The sequence below is a fragment of the Phodopus roborovskii genome, unplaced genomic scaffold (genome assembly GCF_943737965.1).
Source record: "Phodopus roborovskii unplaced genomic scaffold, PHOROB, whole genome shotgun sequence".
Classification (NCBI taxonomy): domain Eukaryota; kingdom Metazoa; phylum Chordata; class Mammalia; order Rodentia; family Cricetidae; genus Phodopus; species Phodopus roborovskii.
In genome coordinates, this window is record NW_026126599.1 from 11,127,210 (window position 1) to 11,140,484 (window position 13,275).

Genomic DNA, 13,275 nt, shown 5'->3' on the forward strand with positions numbered 1-13,275 from the left:
AGGCTGGCCTTGAACTCACAGAGATCCACCTGCCTCTGCTTCTGCCTCCTGGGTACTGGAACTAAAGGTGTGTGTCACCACAGCCAGGCCTCAAAATCTGAATCTTAAAATACTATTTGGTCAGGGAAGATTCTCAGTGATTAAAGTGCATGTTGTGAAAGCCAGAGGAACTGAGTTTAGATACCCAGAGCCCATATAGATGCTGGGTAGCCATGGTGATCAGCCAGTAATTCCAGCCTGAGCAAGCTGGCTAGTGAGACAATATCCCAGAGCTCTGAATATGACTGAAAGAGAGCCTTCGTCAGTGTATAAGCTAAGGAGAAACAAGAAAATTTCCACCATTTTTCAGTTCTCTACCACACATATGCATGCTTACCACACATACCTTAAAAAAGAGAGAGAGAGAGAGAGAGACAGAGAGAGGGAGAGGGGGGTAACTAATTTGCTATTTATTTTTCTCATTATTATGACCAAATACCTGACCAGGAGCAACTTAAGGCTGGAAGGGAACTGTGGCTTACAGTTTAAGAAGGGCTATGTCACAGCAGGGAGCATGAGGTGACTGGCGACATTCATCAGCTGTCAGGTAGCACATGGTAGGAAATGCAGCCAAGCTATAAATCTTTAGTCTCCAATGAGGCTGCACCTCCTCAGGGAGCCATAATAGTCCAAAATAGAGTCACCAGGAGAGTTGGAGGAGTTGATGGTAGGGAGCATTTTATATAATAGTCAAGCTACAGGAAGCAGTTAATTTATTTTGAGTTGGCCTTTTTGTTTTTGTTTCTCTCTGTAATAGCTCTAGCTGTCCTGGAACTCACTTTGTAGATCAGGCTGTCCTGGAACTCACTGAGATCCCATTTGCCTCTCCCTCCGGATTGTTTTTATACAATGTCTGTTTTTGGCACTTTTGTCAAGGATCAGATAGCTGCTACTGCATTTCTCTATTTTGGGGCCATTCTGTTGCAAGCATACGTATGTTTGTTTTATGCACAAGCCAGGCTGGTTTTGTTAGTGTGTATGAAGTTAGATATTTGAAACCTTTAGCATTGTTCTTCCTGACATTTTTGCTATTTGGAGTCTTTTGTGCTTCTATATAAATTTTATTATTTACTTATTTATTTATTTATTTTAGTTTTATGAAGAATGTCATTGCTATTTTGATGGTAATACCATTTAATTTATAGATTATGCGTTGCAAATGTGGTCATTTTAAGTATAGTCATTTGGTTTGGGCTGGAGAAATGGCTCAGAGCTTAAGAGCACTGGTCCATCTTCCAGGGATCCTGAGTTCAATTCCTAACAACCATTGGTGGCTCACAACCATCTATACGATCTGGTGCCCTCTACTGGTCTACAGGAAGACATGCAGACACTGTATACATGATAAGTAAATAAATCTTTTTCTAAAAAAAAAGTATAGTTATTCTTCCAATCCTCGAATGAAGTAGGTAGTTTTTTGTTTTGTTTTGTTGTTTGTTTGTTTGTTTGTTTTTTGAGACAAGATCTCACTGTGTAGCCCTGACTGTCCTAGAATTCCCTTTGTAGACCAGGCTGGCCTCGAACTCACATCACCTCTGCTTCTGCTGGGATTAAAAGAGTGCAATAGAGCTCCCAGTGGTGTTTCCGTCTTCTAATGTCATCTATTCTTGTCTTTCTTCACCTCTTTGGTTAGGTTTTCTAGTTTTGCTAAGGATTGACCCCCCAGGGCCTTGAGCATCTTAGGTGCCAGCTTCACTGCTGAGCTATTCCTGCAGGGTTTTTTGTTTTGTTTTTGGTTTTTTCTCTGCTATAGTGAATGGGTTGTTTTCCTGATCTGTTTCTCCATGACCTAATTACTGCTGTTTGAAATGATGTTGATTTTGAAGAGCAAACCTTTGCTGGAGTTATCAACTCTACAGTCTTCTGGTGGGGACTTTAGGGTCTGTAAGTGTAGTTCTGCCATCTGTGACAGGGGTATCTTGGCTCCTCCCTTTCCTGTCTGTGTCTTTATTTCTTTCTATTGCTTAATTTGTTTTCGGTAAAATCTGAAGTACTCTACTGGATAAATTTGGTGCAAGAGACACCCTTAGCCTGGCAATGGTGGCTTTAATTCCAGTACTCAGGAGGCAGATGCTGGCAAATCTCTGAGTTTGAGTAGGCCAGCCTGGTCTACATAGTGAGTTCCAGGACGGCCAGGGCCACAAAAAGAAGCAGCAATAAAAACCTAAGTAAGACATGAGACAAGAGCCTTCTATACTGAGTTTTTCAGGGTTTTTGTCATGAAATGTTGAACAGTAAGTATCACGGCTTTTGGAACATCTACAGAGATGATATGATTTCAAATAACCTTTATCCCTGATTTTGTGTTTTACCTTATGCCTATTGTCATGTTGAACCATCCATGGACTAAAACCAACTTGATCATCATGTATGAGTTATTAATATTTTGCTAAATTCTGTTTTCAAGTATCTTTAGTTTGTTTCCAAATATCTTATTGAGGACTTTCGCTGCTTATGCTTATGTTTATGTGCTTATGCTTATGAAGGATATCATTAGACAGTTTTGTTGGTGATGCTGTTAAGTCAGGTCTTTAACAGGGTAAAAGTGGTTTGTAGACTGGAGTTTGGGAACTCATTCTTTCACTTTCTATTTTACAGAAGAGTTTGAAGAGCACCAATTCTAATTTTCCTTTGAAGGGCTGTCAAGATTTGGTGGTGGATCTTTCCAGTCCTGGGCTTCTGTTGGGAAACTTTTAATAATGCTTGATCTCATTGATTACCATTAGCTTGTTTATGTTATCACATTTCAATTTCAGCATGTCCTACTGTGTGTGTGTGTGTGTGTGTGTGTGTGTGTGTGTGTGTGTGTAGAGAAAGAGCGGTCCATTTTCTAGTGAATTGGCTTATGCTTTTCAAGCTATTCCCTAGTGGTCCTTTGGTTTTTACTGCCATCTGCCATCACCTTCTTCTCTCTCATGTACTCACAACTATTAATTAATGATACTGTGTCTACAGATTCTTTTCTGGTTGTGTCTACTTGGGATTAGAAATGCCTCCTCTACCTGAATTTGAATATCATTCTCACAATTTGGAGAATTTGCTATTGTCTCTGTTGCTTCAGTCAGCAGTCCACTCACCGATTCTGACTTAAGTCTAGTCTTTGAATGGCATCCTATAGGTCTCCTGTGTTCTGTTCGCTCTTTAATGTTTTTTTCTTTCTGTGTCTGAATGTGTTAATCCTTCAGTTTAAGTCTTCAATCCCTGATGTTCTCTCCCACGCCCTCTAGTCTATTGGTGAGGCTTTAATTTTTTTTTGATTTATTGAGATTTTTAAGTTTCAAGATTTCTCCTTTATTCAAAGCAGTGTTTCATGTAACCCAGGTCATCTAGAAACTTGCTAATAGCGAACACTGTCCCTTCTGACTCACCTGCCTCCACCTCCCAAATGCTGGGATTGCAGCTGAGTAGGATGGCACCTGTCTTTAATCCTAGCACTCTGGAGGGAGGCAGAAGCAGGTGGATGTCTGTGAGTTCAAGGCCAGCTGGGTCTACAGAGCAAGTTCCAGGTTAGCTGGAGCTACATAGTAAGACTCTGACTAAAAGCAAACAAAAATTCTAGGATTGCCTACAACTTTTTGTTTGTCTGTTTGTTTGTTTGTTTTTTTGGAATATTTGGGTCTTTGCTGAATTTCTTCTTTATACCCTGTATTGTCTTCCTTAATCCAGTCACCTTTTTTATTTGTTCGAATTCACTGAAATTTAGTGTCCTCCTTTTTCAGGCTTTCTGCAATATTCCATCCACTTTAGTATCCGTGGGATTCTTTTTTAGAGAGCTGTGATTTTTTTTTTTTTTTTTTTTTTTTTGGTGGGGGGCATTCCAGACAGGGTTTCTCTGTGTATCCCTGGCTGTCTTGGAACTAGCTCTGTAGACCAGGCTGGCCTAGAACTTACAGAGATCCTCCTACCTCTGTCTCCAGAGTGCTGGAACTAAAGCTATACACCACCACCTCCCAGTGAGAGCTGTGACTTTTAGAGAGGTCAGGTTGCCTTCTTTATCATATTTTCTATGTTAAGATAGATCTCTGTATCTATTGGAGTGCTGTCTCTCCCACTATTATATGAGGGCCTTCTCCTAGGGGGTTGCCTTGTTTCCCACAACACACTTTTGACTATCAGTTTGTGTACTGTAGATTTCCATTCCAATTAGATTTTGAACTGTAGTTTCTATGTTGCTTCTTTGGCTCTAATAGGTCTAAGTTAGAGCATGAGAGAACAATTTCCTCTGTTGATCTCACGAGAGTGGAGCTTCCCTGATATTTTAGGCAAGTATGGTGTACATAAACAGACTATCCTCTGTGATAGCTCCTCGGGTTGTGAGCAGGTATGGGGCAGCAGGAAGTTCGAGGCCCCTCCAGGTGCTCTGTCATGTCATCCTAGACTGTGATGCAAGGGGACTGGGTTACCAGCTGGGACCTTTAAAATCTTCCCTTCTTGAGAGGTTTTCTCTTTTTGTTTATTTTATTGTTTCTTTTTCTTTTCTTTTTTTTTTTCTTTCTTTCTTTTTTTTTTTTTTTTTTTTTTACATATTTTGTGCATGTGCAGAGGTCAAAAGACAACTTCAGTGGTGGGTGCAGTCCAAGTCCTCTCTCGGGCCTGTTTTGCATTTTTATCATTATTATTATTATTATTGGTTTTTCAAGATAGGGTTTTTCTCTAGCATTGGATCCTGTCCTGAAAGTCACTCTTTAGAACAGGCTGGCCTCGAACTCACAGAGATCCATCTGCATGCCTCTGTCTCCTGAGTGCTGGGATTAAAGTCATGAGCTACCACCGCCCAGCCCTGTTTTGCATATTTTCAAATGCTGTCCAGGATGCCTTTGAAGTTACTGTATAGTCAAAGATAGCCTTGAATATCCCAATGCTGACTGTAAGTCTCAAGTACTGAGATTCCTGCATGCCCCACCGTGATTCCTTTGTTCTATAAACAGAAGGCTCTACCAAGATTAGAGGATGTGTAGGTCATGGCTGAAGGAAGGTACACTTTTTTTCAACTGGGCTGTGGGTATTCTGGGTAGGAAGCCAGCTGCCCAGTGTGTTCAAGGTACCAGGCGCCATCTCCAGCATTGCTCAGAAAGAAGGAAACAAAGTAACAATGCAGCATTTTATAGAACAAGATCAAAACACAGCAACAAACATTTAAATAGAAAACATCCATGTGCTGGCTAGTCGGATATCAACTTGATACAAGGTAAAGTTACTTCTTGTTTGTTTGTTTGTTTTTTCAAGACCCGGTTTCTCTGTTTAATAGCTCTGGCTCGCCTGGAACTAGCTCTGCAGACCGGGCTGTTTCTACAGCCATCAGCCTGCTTCTGTCTCCTAAGTGCTGGGATCAAAGGCACTGCCCAATGAAGCTAGAGTTATCTGAAAGAAGGGAACCTCAACTGAGGGGAAAAAAAAAAAAATGCTCGGTAAGATTGGGCTGTAGGCAAGTCTGTAGAGCATTTTCTTAATTAGTGATTGATGTGGGAGGGTCCAGCCCAATGTGGGTGATGCCATCCCAAGGCAGGTGGTTCTGGGTTCTATAAGACAGCCAGCTGAGTGTATTATGAAGAGCACACCAGTAAGCAGCACACTTCCATGGCCTTTGCTTTAGCTCCTGACTCCTGGTTCTTGTCCTGACCTTCAATGATAGACTATGGTGTGTAATCCAAACAAATCCTTTCATCTTCCATCTCCAACTTGCTTTTTGGTCATGGTATTTCATTACAACAATTGAAACCAAAACCCAAACTAGGACAATCTACAACATCAATAACAATGCAAAAAAAAAAAAAAAAAAAAAAAAAAAAAAAAAGAAAAAAAGAAAAAGAAAAAGAAAAGAAAAAGAATAGGAAAAAAAGAAAAAGAAAAGAAAAAGAAGAAAAAAAGTGGCAGTAATATTGTAAAATAAAAGAAATTCCTCCTAGGCAAGGGGCAAGGATTGGAGATTAGTTAGACATCATGCTTGCTATTACCATTATTTGTTAGTTTTCTTGTTTGTTTTAAAGATGTATTTATTATTATGTATACAGTGCCTGCATGTATGTATGTCTGCCTGCAGGCCAGAAGAGGGCACCATATCTCATTACAGATGGCTGTAAGCCACCATGTGATGGCTAGAAATTGAACTCAGGACCTCTGGAAGAGCAGCCAGTGATCTTAACCGATGAGCCCTCTCCAGCCCTAGTTTTTTGTTTGTTTGTTTTTGGTTTTTCAAGACAGGGTTTTTCTGTGGCTTTGGAGGCTTTCCTGGAACTTGCTTTGTAGACCAGGCTGGTCTCGAACTCACAGAGATCTGGGATTAAAGGTGTGTTCTACCACTGCCCCAGCTTTGTTTTTTAATAGAAGAGTTTTTGGAGAAAAAAAAAAACTATATTTACAGATAATGACTGTTATCAGTAGTATGTATAGATAATATTTTCTGGATTTCACACAGAAAATATGAGATAGCACTGTCTAATATGGTTGCCATTAGCCATGTGTGGATGTCTAGCACTTGAAATATAGTATTAAATGCCCAATTTGGCCCAAATTGTGTATGAGATGTAATACAGATACTAAATTATTATTTTACATTGGTATGGATTTTGGTTTATTGACAAAAATTTAAGGTCAATTTTGTTATATGTATATTTCTACTCTTGTTTAAGGTATTGTGTTTATGCTGCTCACTTAAAAATGTAATGTGTAGTTAACACATACAGATTAAGCCGGGCATTGGTGGCAAACGCCTTTAGTCCCAGCACTCCGGGAGGCAGAGGCAGGCAGATCTCTGTGAGTTCGAGCCAGCCTGGTCTACAGAGCTAATTACTGGACAGGCTCCAAAGCAATACAGAGAAACCCTGTCTTGAAAAACAAAACAAACAACAACAAAAAAGAAAAGAAATACAGATTAATAGATAGTCATCTATGATAATCAAGCTTGTAGTCATATTAGTTAGGTTTTCTAGATACATAGAGACATATTTCAGATGGATAGGTATTCTTCAAACCTTTCAAAGACCTACAGAATATGACATTTAAAATGGTTTGTTAACTTAGGGCTTTTCATGACAATGAGACACATCTATTCCTGGTAGCACCAAGTACTTCAAGGAAGATGATGGACATCAAAGAAACGTGTTACAGAGTTTGTTTTCAACATGACAAGACTAGCCATTTGGGCAAGAAACTGATCTTACCTAGACTGATTAACTGTATGCTGTATAACCAGGCAATGCAGGACCCACAGGAAAGTGACTGCTGAACTTGCCAAGGGATGGGATGGCCCTTCAGGGTTCCTGCTTCACAGAGGAAACTACTGGACATTCTTTTTTTTCAGCACCATCTTCTTTCTCTGCCTCTGACTGGTGACTCTGCCTTTCTTCTTAAAGCCTAGCTGTGCTGCCTATTCCAACCCTCAAGTGACTGAGACAGAAGAATTGCCTTGAGTTTGAGGCCAGCACCAGGGTTCAAAAAGCAAAATCCCATCTAAACGATGATGGTGATGGAGGTGATGATGATGATAAATAATGACTTGGCTAATGGGGCTTGGGGTATAGTTCAGTGGTAGAATATGCACCAAGGTCCTCAGTTCAGTCCCCAGCACCTAGGGGAGAAAGTCATTCCCATAACCTCAGCAGGAGGATTACCATGAGTTCGTGCCAGCCTAGGCAACATAGCTACAGAATGATACTCTGTCTAAAAACAAACAAACAAACAAATAATAAAAACCAAAAGGACTGGTTAAAAAACCAAAAAGTATAAAACATGTCACTAGAACAATTGTCTTTCTTCTATACTATCTTCCAGCCTGTGTCCTAACAATTATGTTAGTTCATTTTCCATTGCTGTGCAAACATACCTGAAATAAATAATCAATGTGTGGTTGCACTGGCTAAACTTTGGCCCTACCTGTCACCTAGGTGATAAAGATGCTCCCAGAGGACACCAGACCCAACTGCCAGCCAGGTAAGGACAAGAGCCTGTTTGCCCCAACTTCTCCCATGAAAGACAGCAAACCCCTTAGGATCTAACCCAGGTCTATAGGGACTCCAAACAGCAACACACCCTGCCACTGCTGGGTCCTCAGCTACGCCAGCTACTTTGTGGATCTGAGGATCTGGCCAGTGAATAAGATGCAGGAAGACATTTTGAATTTGAGTGAGAAAAAAAATGGGGCTGGAGAAAAGCAAACCCAGGATACTGGGGTTCAAGTCCAGTGCCCCAACTACCATCACCACAGATATGTGCCTTCGAACCCAAGAAGGAACATGTGATTGACAGAGTAGGTCGACACAAAAGAAATGTTACACTGGTAGCTTTCTGCTTAAAGAACAAGCTAGGTGGTGGTGGCACAGGTCTTTAATACCAAGTAGATCTGTGTGAGTTCCAGGCCAGCCTGGTCTACAGAGCTAGTTCCAGGACAGCCAAGGCTGTTACATAGAGAAACCCTGTCTCAAAAATCCAAATAAATAAATATTTTAAAAATGCAAAACCAAACCAGTTATAACTCACAACAAAATGGAAAGCCTCATTTGGCTCATGGTTTTGGATGCTTCACTCTGATTACTGCATCCTGCGCACTCTATTTACCTCAGGGCAGCCAGGAAGGAAGAGGAGAGACAAAGGGACTAGCTTCTAACATCTCCCTCAAGGGAACAGGCCCAGTGACTTTCTTTCTTTTACTAGGCTCCACCTACTAACAGCCCTGCTGCCTCCCAACATCACCACTACCTGGGGACCAGGCCTTTATGACATAGGATCCAAACTGCAACATTCAGGCTGGAACACATTTGTTCATTTATAATGTGTGCTAGGAAATCAGTATTGCTATTCTTTCAACACATCCAGAGTAACTCTCTTCTTGGTTTTGGTTTAGCTTTTTTGAGACAAGGTTTTGTTATATATAGCCCAGCCTGACTTTAGATTTGCAGCTGAGCCACCGTTCCCTGCTTCCTCTCTTCATCAAATACAATGGTTTGACTGAAGTTCTGTACATTTCTGTCTTGTTTCATCATGAGGACTGAAGAAAGGAGCTACAGAGTTATTGGTTGCTGCTTAGCAGAGCACCCTAAACTTTAGCACCCCGAAACAGCCTTTCCCCCCCCCCCAAACAGCCTTTAAAAAAAAAAACCTCCTGGTTTCAATGTATCAGAAAGACACAGGGTTTCTCTGTGTAGCATTGTAGACTAGGCTGGCCTCGAGCTCACAGAGATCCTTCTGCCTCTGCCTCCTGAGCGCTGGGATTAAAGGCGTGAGCTACCAACACCCGGCATACTATATTTTAAAAAATATACAAAACCCCAAGAACAACCTGTACAGTTGTGAGGTTGCTGGCAGAGGCCGGAAGAGGATGTCGCATCCCCAAGTGCTGGAATTACAGGAATGTGGGTTTGGGAACTCTCTCTCATTTATTTTGGTTAGGGTTACTGGTGCTGTGATGAAACATGACCAAAAGCAACCTGGAGAGAAAGGGTTTGTTTCACTCAGGGTTCCATATAATAGTTCATCATCAAAAGCATGGAGGGCAGGAACCTGGAGGCAGGAGCTGATGCAGAAGCCATGGAATAATGCTGCTTACTGTCTTGCTCCCCACGGCTGCTCAGCCTGTAACTGAAGGTGACCCCTTGCCTCTACCTCCTAAATGACAAGGTGACAAGCAGGTACCATTTCCCCTGGCTTATGTGGTTCTGGGCTCAAATCCAATTTTACCAGTTGGGTTATATCCCCAGCCCTAAATGTTTTCTCCTATTCTTTTTTCTTTTTGTTTTTTCGAGACAGGGTTTCTCTGTGTAGATTTGCAGTCTGTCCTGGAACTTGCTCTGTAGACCAGGCTGGCCTCGAACTCACAGAGATCCGCCTGTCTCTGCCTCCCGGGTGCTGGAATTAAAGGTGTGAGCCACCAACGCCCAGCTGTTTTCTTCTATTCTATGGGTTGTCTTTTTACTTCCTTAAAAAAAAAAAAAAACATTTATTTGATGTATGTGCATGGTATATATGTATAGTGCATGTGTAGATGTGTGTGTGTGTGTGTGTGTGTGTGCATGCTCCCATGTCTGTGCTTGAAGGTCAGAGGATAATGTCAGGTGTCCTGCTCTAACAATCTCCCCTTGTTCCCTAGAGAAGATCGGTCACTGAGCTCAGAGCTAGGATGGTGGCCAACATGCCCCAGCAATGCTCCTCTCTCCATACTCTAACAGCATCTTCCTTGCCAGTGTATTTGTGTTAGTGGCCACGCCCCTTTGGGCGTGGCTACAGGTGCAGATGGAATGGGAGAGAGGGATCAGTGAGGCAGGCCTGCTCTCTTGTGTCAGCGGATCCCGATCAGAAGATAGAGAAAGGCTACAGTAGTTCTTTATTATTATCTGTGTAAGTTGTTCCCCAGTAAAGATCCATGTACCAAAGACCCATGTATCATTATATTGGGTTGGTGAATTCATTATCACCCGCCTTCACCATACCATATATTACTAAGATTATAAACACTCTTTCCCCTGCCAATGCCCCCACCCCTTAGACAGAGTTTATCTATGTAGCTTTTAGAGCCTGTCCTAGAACTTCAGAGCTCGCTCTGTAGACCAGGCTGGCCTCAAACTCACAGAGATCCTCCTGCCTCTCCCTTCCGAGTGCTGGGATTAAAGGCATGAGCTACCACTGGTTGGTTATAAACACTCTTGTACACCACCACCAATGCCTGACTTTTTATGTGGATGCTGAGATTTGAACTCAGGCCTTCAGACTTGTTCACCAAGTACCCTTAATCCAATGAGCTACCTCCCCAGCTCCCATCTTGTTTCTCTTAGTCTGGATCTCTTTCTGGCCTAGGTGTCGCCCACTAGGCCAGGCTGGCAGGCCATGAGGTCCCTGGGGACTTGTTGGTTTCAGTCTCCTTGATGCTGGAATTCAACACATTCCTGGCTTTTTTCACATTGGTTCTGGGGACTGAATTTAAAGTTTTCAGCTGATGGGACTGGAGAGGCGGCTCAGTATTTAAGAACATTTACTTTTCATAGGATCCAACTTTAGCTCCCACACCTGCCAGTAGCTCTGCCTCCAAGAGAACCAACGCCCTCTTCTGGCCTTGGAGGGTAGAACCTGATTAAGGAAATAGGAGCTGATGGATAGTAGGTCCAGTGCTCTGGGTTCTGGGCTTAGGCGACAAACACTTTACTGACTGAGCAATCTCCTCCCTGCCTATCTCCCAGGATTTTTGTTTGTTTGTTCTGTTTTTTAGATAGGGTCTTGTTATGTAGCCCAGGCTGACTAATGTTCAGAGATGCTTCAACCTCGTGGGATTACAAATGCATACCAACAAACCTAGCTCCAGAATTTTAGAAAACATTGTCCATAATTGTAATTGAAGATATACCTGGACTGGAAAAACTTAGTACTGGTGTCATGAAATGTCTTCTCTTTCCATTTCATTAAAGGCAAAAGGCTGGGTGGTGGTGGAGTACACCTTTGATCCCAAGACCCAGGAGGCAGAGGCAGGAGGATCTCTATGAGTTCAAGGCCAGCCTGGTCTACAGAGTGAGCTCCAGGACAGGTTCCAAAGCTACAGAGAAAATTTGTCTCAAAAAACAAAACAAAACAAAACAAAAAGGTCAAAACTGAAAAACAAAATAAGCAAACAAAGCATGGTTTGAAGAAGTACCCTCCCAAGTGAAGCCTGGCCTCTGTGAAGTCCACCTGGAGTGAGTGTTATAATCCAGGCAAACCTGGCCCCACCTCTCACCCCTCTGCACATGGTCCTTCAAGAGAAAAACTCTTCCTACTTCCCTCTCTCTCTGCCATCTCTCTGAGGAGGCAGACAGATTCCCCCCCCCCTTCTCTCTCTCCCTTCCTATAAAGCTTCCTTTCCATGTAAGTTCTGCCTGATGGCATGTTGTCTGCCACGGTCCACCTAGAATTGTATGCACCATATTTGTAACAATGGGCCCTAAGATTATCTTCTGGTTCTAGGGGAATAGCCAGTAGTCATAGATATGTACCTCAGCAGCCTGCACTCCACATAGTGGAATGAACAGACTCCAAACACCCACAAACTTTTCAGTTTGTGTTTTTTCTTTTTCTTGCTGATGATATAACCCAGGGCCTTGCAAGAGCTAAGCTAGCAATCTAACATTGAGTTATACCTTTGGCCCCAGAAAGAATTTAGATGATAAACATTCATGACTAGTCTAGAGAGATGGCTGTGTAGGTAATGGCATTTGCATCCAAGCCTAATGACCTAGGTTTGATGCCTTAAAGCTACTTAGTGGAAGACAAAAATGGACTCCTGAAAGTTGTCCTACAACCTCCATAAGTGAGCCATGGCACACATTGCCCACCACTTTAAATGGATATAATTAAAAAATAAGTCAATTTATGCCATTATACATTGTTAGTATGTTCATATAGGTGTTACCAAGTTTTGTAATTATCTGAATAGCTTGTGTTTTGTTCATGATTTGAGGTATCATGTTTTAAGAGAATCTGATATGTTAGGCTTGTTTGTACATTGACATTTTATTTTTTTAAGGATATGTTTGTTGGATTGGAGAGATGGTTCAGTGGCAAAGAGCTCTGGCTGTTCTTCCAAATGACCTGAGTTCAATTCCCAGCAAAACACGGCAGCTTATAACTGTCTGTAACTCCAGTTTCAGAGGATTCTATACCCTCACACAGATATACATACGGGCAAAACATGAACACATATAACAATAAATCTTAAAAAGATATATTATTTATTTATGTGAATGTCTGTGTGCCTTTGTGAGTTTATGCATACCATGTGTGTGCTGGTATCCTCAGTGGCCAGAGAGAGCGCTGGTTCTTTTTGACATGGAGTCACAGGCAGATGTGGGAACTGAACAATAAGTGCTCTTTTTTTTTTTTTTTTTTTTTCCTTTTTTGGTTTTTTGGTTTTTTGAGACAGGGTTTCTCTGTATTGATTTGAAGCCTGTCCTGGAACTCACTCTGTAGACCAGGCTCGCCTTGAACTCACAGAGATACACCTGCCTCTGTCTCCTGAATGCTGGGACTAAAGGTGTGTGCCACCAACGCCCAGCTCAGTAAGTGCTCTTAACAACTAGCCATCTCTCCAGCCTCATAAGTTGAAAATTTTAAAACAATATAGGTAAGTTTACAATTGCTATTTACACCCAGAATGGAATTTACTTATTAAATTTACAAAATCTGTCTTAGTCATGTAAATACTTCTTAAACACTGAAGAACTTCAATTGGACTTTTGTAAGGAGTAGGTTTTTCCACCCGCTGCTGGTCTTGTCCCGCTG